At 40.0% G+C, this 18,121-nt stretch overlaps 1 protein-coding gene across 2 annotated transcripts in view; it reads right to left on the bottom strand.

Annotated features, from left to right (window-relative positions):
• plxna1a (plexin A1a) overlaps positions 1–14,542 on the bottom strand; it is a 266,208-nt gene extending 251,666 nt beyond the window's left edge. For both annotated transcript variants that reach the window (XM_039651985.2, XM_039651986.2), the window contains exon 1: positions 14,383–14,542. The gene's annotated coding sequence lies outside the window, so the exon portion shown is untranslated. The remainder of the gene's footprint in view (positions 1–14,382) is intronic.
• Positions 14,543–18,121: the final 3,579 nt, after the last annotated feature.

The raw sequence follows: 18,121 nt of genomic DNA, 5'->3' as shown, positions 1-18,121 counted from the left end.
CCATTCCATCTCTGGTTGTGTTAATAGATCCACGTCCATTACCACACCTCAGTGTCTGGGCTATAGCTCCCTCAGAGCCAATAAAAGCATGCAAACACTGCTGACTCAAAGTTCAGCCATCAATAAAACGCTTTCTCCCTCCTGGGAAGTGTTTGGTTATTTCCTTCAGCAGCCCATTGCAGAAGTACATCCGCCACAACTTTTCCTCTTTCATTAGCTCGCTCTCATCTGTTGAGCAATCGACTTCATTATGATAAACATGACTGCAAATCAAAGTGTTTTTTCGTAAATTCCACAATTACGATTTACGATGTCATTTCCAAACCATCTACAATTATCCGTGGCAAATGCCTTGCCAAGCTAAACCTCGTGCCAGGATCAGAATGTGAAACGCTCCACTGATTCCGGCTGTGCAATGCTTTAAACTACAGGGGGAAAGGGGGCATAAAGAAAGACTTCAACTCCCATAACGGTAGCTCCCGAGCTCATGGTGTTTCATGTTCCGCGGGCCTCGCTAGCGCACATTCCATCAGGATCGCATCATTGGGCAACGGCCATTCTCTGGCCCGCTTCCCTCCGCACACTGCAAGCATGCACTGAAATACAGGAGTTTGTGTGCTAAGCTTAACACTTTCGCTAACTTCACTCATTATATGCCCTCGCCTACACATGCATGCATACAAACAAACATCTTTAGCAGTGCTTTCATCTTAAGACTTATCAAGAGATATAGTCATAAAGTCAAGCATGACATGAAATGGAGTGTGATTTCGTGCATGTGTATGCGCCTTCAGTGTGTCATCTGTGTGACCTTTCTACTCAGATATGTGCGTTCCCGGTGAACGCATTTGTGCTAACACAATTACACTCGGCTAATGAACAGAGTGGCGAGATAAAGCTGTCTGAATGCTAGCTTCATCCCAGCCTCTCAATCTCCTTTAAAGGCTACATTTGCATCTTTAATAGAAATTAAATTCCTCATTAAACCAGCAAGCAGCTGGTGGCTCGTGGAGAAAGAAAGAGACCGAAAAGAGCAAAGAACAGATGTAAATCAAACTATTTGCACACTCTTGCCCATAGGCTAACCGCGGCGGTCTCATGCTAACAGATTAAAATGGCAATTGATTCCGATTCTACTTAACGATTCAGGGTTTGTTAATTCCATTAACTTTTTATTGCCGAAGAAGAATAGTCCTAATTACATAATTAAATATACTAAAAACTAAAGTAACACAATATTATTTTTATCAATATTAAATACCATTACAATAAGTTCATTGCAAAGGACCAATTATGTCCCTTTTCCACCAGAATGGTTCACATTCTGGAGCTAGAGCCTGTTTTCGGCCAGGTAAACTGAAGCCTGTTGCGAACTTGCCGCTTGTTTTCACAGATTTGAGGAATGAACTGTGACGGAACACCTGACTATGACCAGTCTAAAAAAAACATTGATCGTCCCGGGGTTTCATGGAAGAGTAACAGAGGCAAGCTAGTAAGAGTGACCGGTTTGAATCCCGCTCGGAGGTTAGATTTGGTGCCATGACCCGGATGGGAGTGAGGCTATGAGGAGTGAGTGTAACAGAGGGAAAGTTAGTAAGAGATGTGCGTGTAAACTTCACTCCCCTGGACTCAAGAGATGCACTGGCGACTGAAGCTAGAGACTGCAGTCTTGTTAGTGTGCCCGCCTCCGATGCTAGAGACGGGTCAAGTAGGACCTTTCTGTTTTGCTGCTCACAGTACCAGGAGTGATTCTATTGAATCAGCAGCTTGCATAAACTGCCTACACTCATCTGTCCTTTTCAGAGATCAATTGAGACTGAAACTGTTGATTCAGTCGCTCTCTTTCACTCTGGGTCTCTCTTTATATTTCTCCACTCGAAACCAGCAAGTTTTTAAGGGCCAAAGTTCAAACAATCTTTCTATCCTGGAAGACCCTTTTCTGCAGCGGAAATGCGCGGAACGGTTCGAGAACAGACTTGAGCGTAAAGCAACTCATACCAAACAAACAAATTGCTAACTAATGCGTTAAAATAAATCCAGTTTGTATCCAGCCTCTCACTGAGACTTCAGATGCCCCAACACCTGCGATGAGACGACTATGTCATATGTCATGCTCTAAATTATTACATGATTAATGCCTGGTTCAGATTACGATTTTTTTTTGTGTCTGTTACGAGAGTCACTGTGTCAGATTACGCGATTTTGGCTCCTAAAATCTTGCCGTGTCGTGGACAATACACGTCAGACTACACGTTACTTCCTGACCAGTCATCGCATGCCGTGTTTAACAGCGCGCGTGATGTCATCGAGAAAGCGAAACTCGTAGCGAGTGAGTTCCTGGATTGCTCGGCATTGCCTTTTCAGCGTGAGAAATACACAGTGTGGCGTGCGAGTGTGTGAACTGGTTGAATTGCGTGTGTCTCAAGGCCATTGCGTGAGACTTGAGAACCCTGCTCGAAGAGGACAGTATGGGCTGTCAATCCCCCAAAGAGAACTTAAAAAAATATTGTTTTCTTATATATTTTTACTTCTAGTTTTAATGTTAGCACCATCGTCTCTCTTTCGCTTTGTCTTTTTTGAAAGTTGTATACGGAAAAGCTCCTCCTCCTATTGGTCAACCTCATACATGTGACGGAACCGTCGTGGACGACCATTAAAAAAATTAAACATGCTAGTCTTTTTGTCGTGATGTCGTGAAGCACCGCAGACACGACGTAGGTTGTCGCCCACTATGACACACTATACGAGATGATACGATCGAATCTTGCGCACCGACGCCCGTTGTCGTTTACGAATCCCCACGACACCCTACGTCAAACGGATCGCGCCAAAATCGTGTAATCTGAACCAGGCATAACTAAATGTATTTTTCCATGTACATTTCTGAAATGCACTTTCTGTGAAGCTGCTTTGAAACAATATGTATTTTGAAAAGTGCTATACAAATAAATTTGAATTGAATTGAATTAAAATGTAAAATGGATACAAATTGCCATGAGTGTTGTCTTTTTATTATCGATGAGCACACATTCAATTCAGAAAGCTCATAACTCAAAACCAACCCTACTCAGTTTTCAAACCTACTACAGCTATGAAAGAGCACCGCAAAGATTAAGCAGGGTGAAAGATGTCCCTTAGAGCTTATTATAGATCTCCTACAGAGAGAGTCTGTGGTTTATAATGCTTATAAATTTGGCCTGGAGAACGAGAAACTTGATCCTAAGTCAGCAATTAGGGCACCTTGTCCCGGGAGTGTCTGAGCCCTACAAAGGAGTTGATCAGTCAGAGTGTGACAATTATGATGAATAGCCTCAGTACGCCAGCTGTCCGATTGCTCCTTTGGCCATTAATATTACTCGCGGCTCTACTGCAGCAAAAAGCCACTGAAGCTTTCGCTCACCCCTTTCTAGCTCTTTCAATTCAGGAATGTGTTGCCATGACAGTGACCGATGGCTCGGCAGCAGACGGGGAGCCCGCTCATCCCAGCCAAGGGTTGAGGTTGGTGTGAGAACGTGTCAGGGCCCCGCGGGCGAAGGATCAGAGACAGATCCACTGGAAAACTGGAAGCGTCTGTAGATGTGGTACTGATTAGTGGCGGGTGCGGGGGAGAGCTGCAGGTATTTCAGCTATGCTCTGCGTTTACCACAGGGGAATCCGGCTAGCGAGACCTACGAGCAAAATTGGGCTGAATGGGAGCGGGGAAAAGCAGAGATGTCAAATGTGTGATTTCTAAAGTGTGAGACCTTCCTTTATGGTTTAGCATGAGCTGTAATTGCAAACACGTTTAGCCCTTGCGGTGCTACAGAACGCGCTTAAGACAACAAGGCCTGCCAAAGGGGTGTCTGTTCGTGGAAGTTGCCCCGTTTTGAGCCTGACAGGCTGATGAGGCTCAAAAAGGGATGCCTTACGTATATCTACGGTTTGATCAGGAAGTCGGGAAGAAAAACATCTACCGTGTCGAGGTTTGCTTTTCATGACAAGGCGAAACAAAATTTGGTCAAACAAAAACAACTTACTTCTGGAATCACTTAAAGCAGTTATGTGGATATGTGAAGGTCAGGATCTTCAACAAATTAAACGAACAAAGAAGACTTCACATTTACAACCATCAAATTCACTAACAATGGCATCAAGAAATTCATTTTAGGATTAATCGAAACTGTTGTATCATTCCCCATTTAAAAGTATAGGAGAGCAAAGCATCTGCAGAAGCATAAAAGCAAAGTCCTATGCAAGATGATTAAGTTAAAAAGAGGAATAAAAGGCTGACTAGCATATACAGTGCAACCACAAATGACCACGAACAAACAAAATATCAGTTACAGCACATCTGTGTGCAAGAGCAAATGCTGACGTTCATTGCGAATGAGTCACGGCTCTTATCGGTAAATCACTCCACATAATGAGTTCATGATATTCTTTCATAATAATGAGGGTTTCATGTAAGAAGAGGAATGTTTATTTATTTAAAAACAAAAACAACAATATTAAATCAGGGTTCCCACTCCCAGCCTTTTTTTTTTTAAAGTACCACCCAAAAAATTCCAATATATACATTTTGATTAAATAAACTATTATAATATTTTCATATAATTATTTAATGAATAGATTTATTAATTATGCTAAATGGTCAAATGTAGTTATTAAAATGAATTCACATATTTAATGCAATATTAAATAAAATGTCAAATTTAATTTTACATTTTAATTTAACATTTAATTTATTACATGATATTTAAACCCTTATATTTATAAATCTTGGATCAAATTTTAAATATCAAACTACAATTAAATTAAAATAATTAGCACTAAATAACTGGATTTATTACTATTTTGGATTCATTTGTAATCATTTTAATTCAGCATTGGAATTTTTATTGAAATTTTTAGAAAAATAACAATAATAAATGGATCCTCCTGACTAGATTTAGAGTCCACAGGGCGTTAGCACTGTCAGTTTGTTTGAGTGTTTATTAGAGAGCTCTAGTGTATTTTCCCCTGAGGAGAGTTTGGACACTACCCCAGTCTGGTGGCCTATATAGCAGAACAAGGGCCAGGCCATTGTTTCGTCCCTGTTTGCATTTCCCCCACCGCCAGTGCGACCGGCTCATCTGGACACGATTGAGAACTCAACAGGAAACGGGAAAGAATGGCACTGGAGTCTATAAAACTTTAAGAACTGTCTAAGGATGGCCAGTCTGCAAACACACGCACACAAACACACACACACACACGTGTGCCTGGCAAACAAACCTGTCCAGAAGTCAATCAAATGAGTAAACAAGAGAGTGCTATCATTGAGGTAACACACATTGATATCAGTGGCAGACGACTGCTGAGCGGCCCTTATGTTAAAACGCTTGCACACAAACTCACATCCGGTTTAATGCCAGCGGCACAGCTAAGGGTCGCCCCGCTCTGCTGATGGTCATTAAGGCACTGCACCGCCATCACTCACAGGGTCACATGAGCATGAGAATCGAGCTGGAAACAGCAATGTAGCAAGAGGCTAAAACAGACTAGTCTTATCTAAGCCAAGAGTGTGAAAGGGACAGTATCGTCGGCCGCTGTAAACACCAAACTCAAGAGGATCACACTCCCAATTATACAGCGACCCGGTGGCAGCCACAAAAGCAAGCCTGACGAAGACCACTGCTGGATTTTCATCGTCACACACACAAAAATACAGCTGCCAAGGACGAGGAAGTAAAGCTAGCTATTAACCTGCTCTTCCTTCCTCTTGCCCTTCAATAAACAGCGCAACGTATGCCCTTTCAGACTCTTGTGTGTTGAAATTCAAACCCACGTTCGTTTTTTGCACATAAGAAATGAAGGTTTGGGATAGAAGCACATTTATAAGCAAAGCAATGGAGAAATATCTATATTGCATCGGGCCGCTCGCCAGCTTCTAGCACAACTCATTCTTCTCGCGATCATCTGGAGCGTTCTGCCGAGCCTTTATACCAAACAGCATCTGCTGCATCTCACAAAAGCCCTCATCCACTGAGAGATTTCGAGTTCTAACAGCTGCGGATGGGAAGAAAGATGTGCTTATGTCTCTGTCCTTCTGAATATTTAAAAACAGAGGTGTTTCAGTTTAAGCCTATAGAAAGGGCATGGTCACATTGACTTCACCTCGTTCTGGAGTCAAATGCATAACTAAACTAAGGAATAGGGCTGGTATCAATATTATAACTGTTCATAATTAGGGTTAGGGTTTTTAATTTTAGTTGTACAATTTGTGCTATGAATGACATGAATTATACCTCAAAAGCTATGAATTTATTTCTTCTGCTGAACACAAAAGAAGATATTTTGAAAAATGTCTGTAACCAAAGAGCTGATGGGCTCCATAGTCTTCCATAATATTTTTTTCATACAAGTCATTGGGGCAACTGAGACCGATATATCGGCAGGCCGATATTATCGCCCCCTATATTAGGCATTTTCTAAAATATCGGTATCGGCAGTTATAATGGCCGATAAATGAATATTTCAAAAATAAAATAAAAACGGACGAATCACGCTTCAACCATGTCATGAGTGTTGTCAAAAAGTGCGGGTAAAGGGATAAGACAGCTGACATTGTAATTATAAGGTAGCTTTTGACTACAAGGCAATCTAGGGACTAATTATTATTTTATTTATCAGAACTTTAATATATTTTGATGTTCCTCTGTTCTGTTGTGACAAAAGAAACAAGTTTCTTTTTAAAATGCATTATCATATCTGGGGACATACCAAGGAAAGCTTTTTCCAAATCTCCCACATAACTGCATGATAGAGCCAGGTCAATATTATCGCCCGATATTAGACATTTTCCAAACTATCGATATCGGCAGTTATAATGGCCGATAAATGAATATTTCAAAAATAAAATAAAAACGGACGAAACACGCTTCAATCATCTCTCCTTGGCCTGTTAAATTGAAAATCTATGTTTTACAATTTGCATTATGACGTTATCTATTGCTAAACGTGCTTACTAACCTGACATTGTAATTATAAGGTAGCTTATAAGGCAATGTAGGGACTAATTATTATTTTATTCATCAGAACTTTAATATATTTTGATGTTCCTCTGTCCTGTTGTGACAAAAGAAAGTTTTTTTTAAAATGCTTTATCATATTACTTTAGTTAAAACTCATAAATAACTAAAAATAACTATGTTAGGGAAATCTGTTAATGTTTTGTTGCGCGTTTCTGAGAAAAAAAAAAAATATATATATATATATATATATATATATATATATATATCGGCCAATATATCGGAATATCGGATTTTAAAACCAAAAAATATTGGTATCGGCCTTCAAAATCCTTTATCGTCGGGCTCTACTGCATGATGAAATTAAGACATATTGAAAAATACAAAAAAAAAACATTTTTCATTTACATGAAATTCCAGATTATTAATCTTTGAATACCTTATTCATGAAGAAATAGCGAAAAAAAAAAAAAACACTGCCCATTTAAAAAGTGGAAATTACATATAGCATAGAATAACCCACTTCTACTGAGCACCATATTGTGCATTCATCCTGCATTCACAGTCTCACTAAAGACACAGTTGAGTGCTTTATGGTGTCTAATCAGTCTAGAGACATGTATTTCTCTGCATAAATAAGTATACTTTTATGAACCTGTTTTCCAGCTAAAATCTGAATTTACTAGCAACAGGCCGTCAGAAAAGTTGGATCCATTGAAAAGCTCCTTTGGGAAGCAACAAGATGTGGCGAAGAAAACATCTTACAAACAGTGAATCGCACACCGCTCTAAACACACATTAAATGCAGGTTGTCAGGAGAGGTGTAAAGGCTCACACCCCAACACCCCATGTGGCTGAATGCCGACTAGTCATTCCATCAGACTGACACTTTCAAATACGCACACACATGATGTCACCTTCTCCCTCGCTCATTCAGATAGATGCACACCTTCCATAAGCACCATAACACATTATCTCTCTCCTAACAAAGTCTCAATGGAGATTCACTGGTGCATCCTGCACACAAAACACTCGCGATGACACGCGTACAGTCCGTCCCCCCACGACACCTCCGGGCTCTGCAGTGAAGCATGTCAAGAGAATTCCATCTGGGGAGAGGAATGTGACCTCCGACCCCTGTTTATGACCCATCAAATGGAAGCCTGCTCATTGGTCTGGCAGAGTAATCATTTCCAGATCGGGCCATTCAAAGAGAGTGTGTTCGAGAGGAGATTTTCCAGGGAGACAGAATGCCTGCAGCCGGCTATGTTAAAGGAATCAGGCTGCTGATGTTCAACAGAGCTCTGCAGACAGGCCCATGTTCAAAATGCAATCTCTCAGAGAGAAAAGATTAAGAAAGAAAGAAAGATATGGAAATATCTTTCCATGTCTTTCTAGATATGGAAACTGTTTTGTGTATGGAAAATTATTGAAGTGACTACCATGAGCTGCATGAAATTAACATGAATTCCAGTCAGAAAACATCTGACCTGTGTTGGATTTAGAACCACATATGGAAGTGGCACAAATCGGAATTGAAAAGATCAGATTCCAAGCGTTTATGCTGTTCAGACTACATGAGAAAAACAGATCAAAACAAAATCAGATCTGGGCTGCATTTGCCAGCAATCTGAACGTAGTCTGACATACTGAAGTTGCGTTCAGCAATGTGCAATAACACAACCGAAAGTCATTCATTTGTTGTACGATTTTGACCAACCACTGGTTAAGTTGAGCTGAGTTTGTCAGTTTATGCAACTGAGCAGGGACATAATCTGACATCTGGAGTGCAGATAAGCTTAAATGTAAAAACATTTACTAGCAATTTGCAACACTAACCATTGTAAACAGACCTTGAGAGAGTAACAAAAATGGCTGTCAAATACTAATATGGGAATATTCGTTTCAAATTCATCTCATTTTCCCTTGCCTCCATGAGGAGTTTTTAAAGTTCACTTATTTGGTGCTGTTGTTGGCATAATCACCTTCTTAAAAAAGGAGCAGGCCGTTCCTTGACTTGCTCGCTCTCAAACTGCTGGAAAAACATGATTAGCCGTTAGAAACATGATTAATGATTTCTGTTTCCCGAGCTGCTCCTCTGTCAGAAAGCATCATTATGGAATGAGAAGTTTAGTGGGCTCCCAAGAAGTCGGCAGTGACAAGGAGGTCCCCCGTCAAAGACCCCCCGTGAGGTTAGAGGTCAAGGGGCAGCACGGATTAGGGAGACACGTCACCTCGCTTTGGGATTTCAATTAACCCTTTCACAGTCCTCCGTAACTCTGGCAACGGATAAGCCTGACACGACAGATCCAATGCGCTGGTTTCTCTCACCCGGATTAGACCTAATCCTGAATGAAAACCAACTCACAAAGCGGGCTCCAAATCAAACCCGCCTTTAGCCCAAAACCAGCCAAGCAAAGATCACCAGCAGCCAAAATTACAAAGCAAAGGTCCCGATCTATAATGCCAGAATGAACCACAAGCGAAAACAGTTGAGATTATGAGGTCAACTATCTAAATCCATTCTGGCAGTATTAAAGGTTGAACATTACCCAGAGAGATCAATACACGCCGTCTTTTAATGAGATATTAATTAAGAGGCGACTGAACACCAGGACCTTGACTTAACAAGCTCAATGCTCTTATTAAAACCAATTCAATATCATGAAATATTACATCTATCAATCTATCAAGAGCTAGCTCTATCCATTTATTGATTTGCTGAAACAAGTCCACGGAGCACCGTATTATAAACTACACCCTATCCTGCACGTACTATCCAGTTTCTTACACATTGAAAACACACCTAGGTGGCTACTGTTGACCTCCTGAAAGGACTTTTAGAGCATCTGTGGTCCTCGGAGAGGGACGTCCCCTTGGGCCCCATCACTTTTAGTCTTACTTACATGGCCAGTCTAGAGATCGTGCATTATTTAACTGGCTTTCAGTACACAAACCACAACTGCCTGAGGAAGTGCTTCAGCGGCAGTATCCAAGGAAAGACGACGGCCAAATGAAATGAACCAGACAGTAAATAGTCTATTATTGAGTTCACACTGCTTATACCATAAGGAGGCATCACAAAGACCAAACCTGCTCAAACCACAATGAACCGAAAGGTGGGAAACGGATTTTGCAAATACAGCCCAAACAGGCAAACCCTTAAACACACGCGGCTATTCTTATTACTAGCTTCACATTGCCTACAGCGAAGCTTTCAGAGTCACTTTCATCAGAAGGGGTAAATAAACACATGATTCAAACCAGACCTGAAGGGATACGTTGTGAGGGACGCCTTTGAATAAAGCAAAACGAAATTTGGCTCCAAGATGCTGCCAGTCTGTGACTTCCATTATAAGAGCCCTAAAGCCCTTCTCGATACAAAACAGGCGAGCGAAAAGGAAAAACACAACGGCACCAGTTAATAATACCCTTAACAGCTGGTTTGGCATCAGTGAAAGCTACACTATGCTTAACATAATACATTGTGAGTGTCGTAAAAATGCTGTCCGGGATCAGTTGTAGGGGCCATAGAAAACTCCACAGAGGGTGGTGGTAAAGCTGTAGTCTGCAAGCAGATGGCAGATAGCATTGATCGGATCCAAGCCCCGATAAGGCTGAGGGATAGATGCGCTGTCCCGGAAACTACAAAGGAGAGGTGAGTGGAAAGGTCCCCCCCACCCTGTCCCAAAAGAGAAATCCACACCACTGACTGGTATTGACGTACATTAACGGTCCCAGACGTTGTAATTTAAATCAAACAGCATGTATCGCTAATAACGCTAACTGATGTAATGTTCAATATGCATATGGGGGTCAGGGGCCAACCCAAGATGGGTGAAGGCTACAAAAGCTCATTCGAGGGCCCTTGACACTTTCATTCACAATGGTATGTGGCCTGACAATGATGTCAAATGTCACACTTGGTATTTCAAACGCTAGTCGAATAGTTGGACTCCAAGATCAAGACATAGCTGGTTTGTTCGACAGTGGGAAATAGTTAATACGGACTGTGCTCTCTCCATCACAAACACATGATTTATCTATTCCTAGGCTAGAACATGGTGCCATTTTATATCATTGAATTATAAACTGCTGAATCATGTTTTCTGGAATGAGATACTCCATAGTCAAGCTTCATTGGTCACCCCAAAGCTTCTAATCGCACTAACGGCCTCATACTTTGACAGCAAAACAAGAAATAAAGCAGCTCAAACCAAAGGTAGGGATGGATTTTTTCCCTCCTAAAACAGTTTTTCTTTTATTTTGATGGGCGGTTAAAAAAAAGAGAGGCCTGGCAAAACACAAGAAGAACGAGAGCTCATCATTGCTGTCCTGACATCATGAGTGGCACTGATCCTACACTGAGGTTCCCAGCTGAGACCTCTAGTCTGTTGAGGGAGCGGGAAAAGCTGCATCTCCTCTGGACGACGGCCATGACAAACAAAACATGGCCTGACCCTTCAATCTCCAAACACTGCTCAAGCCAGAAAACTATTTATACACACAGAATAACTCAGAAAAGGGAAATGATACTGAATTTGATGCAACAGCACTCTTTGCATTGCTAAAATACAACAGATTAGGCTGCTAATAAGACTGATCAAATATAAAATGGTAGCCTAATCTCTATTCCTGTCATATTCCTATGGCATGAAGTATCTAAATATCACATGCTTTCTCAGAGGGATAACCATCTGTCAGCCTTTGGCGCACACTTATATAAACGTACATACTAGAAGAAAAGTGAAGGGAGAAACAATTTTATTATCTCTTCCTCTGATCTGATACAGTCGGCTTCAAAACACTTCAGGCCTGACTGCCTTTATTGTGTTAGTTTGACGTCTCCACAGATTTGAGGTGCAGAAAGAGCTGATAATGGATTGGAAGGGTAAATTAAATAACTTGTGTTTTATGATAAACTCAATCAAAAAGATATCATTGTCTGTCCTAGAAAGCGATACTGAAGGAAACTAAAAAGACAAGCAAGTAGCTAATGAGAATCTAAGAGCCCTCTATACAAGTTAAGGAAAAATGAAACCGATAAACTGGCAGCTAAGGCTTATAAATATGAAGGAGAGATGCTTGTGGGCAAAATGATTCATTTATTATTTAATCAATGTATAGGTGGTTGAGGCTAGTTGGCACAAGGGTATAAAGATTCAAACGTCAAGAGTTTTGTATTTTTCTTTTAAGAAAACCTCAAAAACAATAAAAATATAACATTTTTTTATTCATTGTCTCCTCCCAAGTACAATTCCAATATTTATTTTCTAAACTGTTGGGTAAACACAATTGGGGCACGTTGTCACAAAAGGTGTTCAACGGCACATTTTCTATATACATACATCCATAAGCCTTTAAGACATTTGCACACATTGACTATCCAAAATAAACCTACCCTAGGTAATACATTCGCTCACCTGTAATAAAAAGTGTGATAACTAGCCTCGGTCACTAAAAATGAAATTGTAGCAAGTGACTTGTAATTGTGATGTAGTACTATAGTATAACGCTCCAGACGTTATTTAGTGCGGGGAAAGGCGCCAAAACTGTCTCTGTCTGCACGCAGCGCCTCATATCATGTAGAGTGGGCACGGAGGTTTAATGCAGCCCACAGCACACTCGACACCGGTAGAGGCTCGGGAGGAGGAGGCTGGCACTGACAAGCTCGAAGGTGAGGATGTCGGGGATATTTAAAACATCCGTCAATCACGGCAAAGGCCGAGTGCGCGGAGCATAACGACTCATAACGTTATTAATTCTGACATGACGCACTTTGTTTCTCACAGGTGTCAGAGAGGCGACCCGCTTTGACATAAAATTGGACATTTTATAACACAAACTCTATCAAACTACCAGTGACTCTTACTTGTGGATTGTTCTTAATAAAAAAAAACAATATGACAAATATGCACGTTTTGTTGTAAACAGTTCTTATTCAGTAAGCTAATGACACGTTTATTTTTATCTTAACAAATTCTTGTTCGCTTAGCTATTTGATTGCCTGAGTAGACTACACCATATTGTGGAATATATGGAATTTCCATACTAATATGTCATAGGCTACTCGGCGCTACTTCAAGAATGGAAGTGAAATGGCATCACTGTGATCCATCCGTTGTGCCCAAAGGGTAAGAGTTGCCACTCTCAATAAACACGGAATATGAGTTTATATAAAACACGTAACTTTTGGACAGTCTTCTTATTTCCCCACAATAAAAAATCTTTCAGCCCGATTACAAGTGATAATGCTGACTGAGACATTGAAGTCTTGAGTTAAACGACCAAATTTCAATAGGCTGAATGTGTCGTCTAATGATTATTTACCGAGCTTTCCATACATAATCTTCAGTTTCAAAGTAAACTATTCTCAGTCACAAAAACAAAAGCCATATCGAACACTAGAAGGCTGCAGAGCAAGATCAAAACATTGACAAAAACGTAATATTTCGGCTCACTTACTGCAAGAAAACACGTACGAGTCGATTTTTCTCTTAAAATCATTAATAACAGCATCATGTTAGAATAAAAATGAAGTATCATAACATTCATTCACAACATAAACCAACCTTCAACTGTCAAACAGTTGCCCGCCAAACAAAAAAATAATACAGTCTAGATAATGTCTGCTCCGCAAAATAGGTAATTTAACCGAAATAAAAGCTATAGGCTATAATCTGATAGATATATGTGAAGGCTATGCTGAGAGTAGGCTACATGCGTGACAAATCACAATTAGAAAATTCGTCTAATCTTATATTTCTGCCTTTCTCGTGCAGCATAACTGTTGTAACCTACATCCAATGTTCCCGAATCCCCAGCTGAATCAGTCTTGGTGAGATTTTACAGACAGCCAACCCACATACTGTCACATTGATGCTGACAATCCAATAGCCAAATAACTGAACAATTAAGATGCGTTGGGCAGAACTGGTTTATTCCAATATAACACATCCCTCACTATGCAGTTAACATTATCCCTAAAAGTGGGATATGCAGAGGTAAACTGCGCTATCCAACAAATGCATCGTTCACATTCTGCATATTCCCAGAGAACGCCCCTGTACCCAAATAACCTGCTTGTTACTTATTTCAGTAAAGCAATTAAACCACAGGGAATCTGACCAAGTTAGTCCTCCACTACTGCTGTTCAATGCAAATATCAGCTTGTTTTATGCGTCAGTTAATAGACACCGAGGTGTCAAACCGCATATAAAATGTCCACATCGCACTCCTCGGCTGTTTCGACGCAATCATGTATCGATACATTCACAGTGAACGCCGAAGAAAACAGCGCGCGACACGCATCTGATCTCAAAAAACTGCATTTCCCCCCAAACAAACTGCATTGAAAAGTCTCGCCTGTGCGTAAAGAACCGAGGTTACTTACTTGTGCTCTTGATACCTTGGTTTATTATCCTCGCCATGCTTAAAATCTCAAACTTGAGTACATTTTCTCGGCAGCAGTGTGTAAAGCTCCGCGTGCACTTTCCGAGTGTGAAGTCTCAGCACGGCATGAATGAGGAGGAATGCAGTCCGCGCGCCCTGATCGAGACGCAGCCTCGTTTTGAGACTCAGGGAACGCGCTGCCAGATACATATATCTCGCGTCGCGGCCAGGCGGCGACATTGAGCGCGCTCGAGCTGGTATTGGTGAAACCTACAGTTTAGTCTTGAATACCAGTCCGTTGCACCACCTGTCGATGTATCTAGGCACATTTATTACAATCACAGAGACGATTGTTTGTTTGCCTTTTGTGTATGCCAGCCCAGCCAAGCAGAAGATATGAATAAAAAAGCATTAGAGGAGTATTGTAACACAGGGTAAAAATGAAAATACTGTGGAAACAAAGATACCTACATCTTGGATGTCCTTGAGGTAAGCTAAAACATTGCTGTCAAAAGTGAACTATACCTTTAAGACATAATAAACAATCATTAAAAACAATACCTAGACATACACTTATATAGTATTATAAATCCTTAGATTACAATGAGGTTAGGTTTTTGTTTGACCAGTGGTAGACAAAGAACATCTCATGTTAGAATGTATTTGAACACCCGCTGAGCTTTACAATCCCATCATCCTACTGCACACATATATCCTCACAAAGAAACCAAAGCTTCTCTGATAAACACTGTGGATTTCTGATCAAACTTGCACACACACTGACAAATCCAGAGCTAGACTGAAGACGGTGCCTGAATACACAAACAAGGCTGTCAGAACAGTCAAAACTTCAACTTAAACTTCGGCAGAAATTCTACTCTACCTTTATAACATTTCGTTGCATTGTTGTTGTTTTTTTTATACAGTTCTTCAGTGATGTGAGGCATATTCTGGGACATTGTCACTGGATGTATGCTTCAATCTATTCACAAAAGAGAGTGTCTACCCTTATTTTGTCCTTAAGATTCTGTTTGACCAAAAAGTGACGAGTTTACAGAAAAAATCTATATTGTGTTTGTGGCAATATAATAGGCAAGTGACCATTTCATAAATGAACAGTATTATGAATGTTTTTGGGCAAACACGTTTTTCATTTTCAGCAAAACAAAGCACAACGGAATCTGATGGGGTAAGAAAAATGACAGAATCCGTGAGCATCGAGCTGAGGTGCTTTGAGTCTCAATTGTCAATTGATCTGCTACAGGTGAAGGAACTTTAAGGACTAAATGCAAATTTGCTGCTTTTTTTAAAACATATCGACTGATGGTCTTTAGGGCTGGGCGATATGGCCCAAAAAAATTATCACGATAATTTTTTTTATATCAGTCGATATCGATAATTATCACGATATATGTCAAATATTTATTTTTTTCAAGTTTAGACTAAAGGCAGATTTTTGCAACTAAGTGAAAGTTGTATAAACCAGAGTGTTGTGTTTTTAAACTACTATTTATATTTATGTTCATTAACAAAAACAGTAACATCTGTTTTTTTTTTTCTTACGTAGTTCAACCACATTTTTATTTGGTAAAAAGTAATATTCTGACTGTTTGAGTTGTATTCAAATTAACCATTGGTCATTCAGTATCATGCATTTAGATCATGATAACCACAGATAAAACCAGGTATAGCTTATTAACTTAGCTCCTCACTATTATGGCATAACTTTATGGTTTCTGTATTTTTTGCATGAAAAACAATAGCCTAAAAGTTGAATACATTATTAAATACTGTACTTATATTCCATTAGTAATAATACATTGTCTACATTAGTAATATTATACAATTCAATATGTATATCCCACATTTCATGGTGCAGTTATTACCAGGCTAACCTCACAGTAAATCCATGGTAGGCTAAATGGATTCAGTATCAATTCAGATTCTGACTGTATCGTTGCACGCAGTGTTTCTCCTTTTTGTCAGCGTTGTTTCATCTGCTTTTAAACTGGTTTAAACTTGACATTTATGTTCTTCGCTGAACTCAAGCGCTTCTCACTGGATCTCGTGAGCAAAACGATCGCGTCTGCGTGAGCTCGCGCTCCGCTCAATGCACTGCCATTTTGGACTTTGACCCGAGCGGATAAATGCTCCGTGTGGCGCGCGCGGTTTAAATGAGTTTCGTTCCGCTTTTGACGCATAAACATTATCGAACATTTATCGACCTCTTGATATCGTTTTATCGAGGAAAATTATACCGCGATAATTATAGTTATCGTTTTATCGCCCAGCCCTAATGGTCTTCCCACAAGAAAAAGTTTTGCTAGTAGATGTTAGATGAGAATGTTCGTGTTGAGCTGGAATTCAAAGTTTGTTTATGTCATTGAAATTCAACTACATTTATTTTAATACATTTTCATTAATTTTTTACTAGACTAGTCTTGAAAGTTCTGAGATTTGGAAGTTTGAAGGTTTATAGGCCATAGATAGCATCTTCAATGAATTTCACCTAATCAAACTGTATCTTCCAACTTGTTTGCAAAATGTTGTTCTCGTGAAATAGTCAGCTTTTTAACTTTTTTTTTTTTTTTTTTTTTTACTAATTTCTTTAGGATTATCTGTATAACCTTTCATAGATGCTGTTTGTTGCATGCTGGTCTAATTGCAAATAGCATTGATTTTAGTTGTACCTGCCACTGTACATCAGAAAATAACAAATGTTCTTGTCAATTTTCAGTCAAACAACTGCTAAATTGGCAATCTTGGCCAGAATAAGCTACTTTATGCATCAGACTTTAAACCAATAGTCAAACGTTTGGCTTCCACAACTAATAATACCCACAAAATGTACATCATCGAGTCGTGCTGCTCAAAACTATCTAGAAATCATTGACTAATTCACAAGATCATACTGAGAGAATGAGAGAAATTGAAGGGCTTCAACTTACAGGCTGTCAAGAGTTACAGAGTTCAACAGGCAGTAATTTGTACATGAGAAAGAGAGAACAGAGAGCTTCCACAGGTGATGGTCTAGAGTGAATGTGATTTCACTATTCCAACATGTTCCTGGATTCCAATCAACCAATCAGATTTGATTTGATCTAGTTTATTTCAAGTTTAGACTTACAAGGTGCTTTTACATCAATGTTATTCCCTTTGATTTTAGGGATACGTTTTAGGAGCCTGGATCATGTCTTTCTTGGCAAAATCACAGTGAACGTTGGTCAGGTGCTTCTAGAGCCAGGTGTACGGGGATGACTCAGGTCATTCAATCGTTGGCCTTGCATCTTAAAAAGAAAGTGCTCTGAATGTAAGTGTGCCACTCATCCCTGGGGATGTTTGCAAGGTCACTGTTATTAGGAAAGTCTGACTTAGATTGATTAGGTCTAAAACTTTTCTTTCTAACTTCTGGAGTTTTGGTAAAGCAAGTGATGAGTGCAGGGATATTAGTTTTTCCCTCTTTTGTGTATCCCCAGAGACTATTTATATAGAGACATGCCACATCCTCAATCCTTAATACAAATGTAGACCTATAGGTAACACCAAAGATGGCGGTTGTATGCAAATGCCCCGCCCCTCCCGCTGGACAGCCAATTGTCTGCTTCTAACGGTCAAGCTGCGAAACATTTAAATACGTTACTGTTTGAAAAGGCGGCAGATTTGATATGCAGTCTATGTGTGCATTGTGTAAATATCAGACATCCCAAGTCTCCCAGAAGTTCCGGGAGTCTCCCGCAGAT

Source organism: Pimephales promelas, chromosome 20 (genome assembly GCF_988280905.1).
Source record: "Pimephales promelas chromosome 20, fPimPro1.hap1.1, whole genome shotgun sequence".
NCBI classification, from domain to species: domain Eukaryota; kingdom Metazoa; phylum Chordata; class Actinopteri; order Cypriniformes; family Leuciscidae; genus Pimephales; species Pimephales promelas.
The sequence above is the reverse complement of the archived record's forward strand: the minus strand, read 5'-3'. Positions and strand labels throughout refer to the sequence as shown.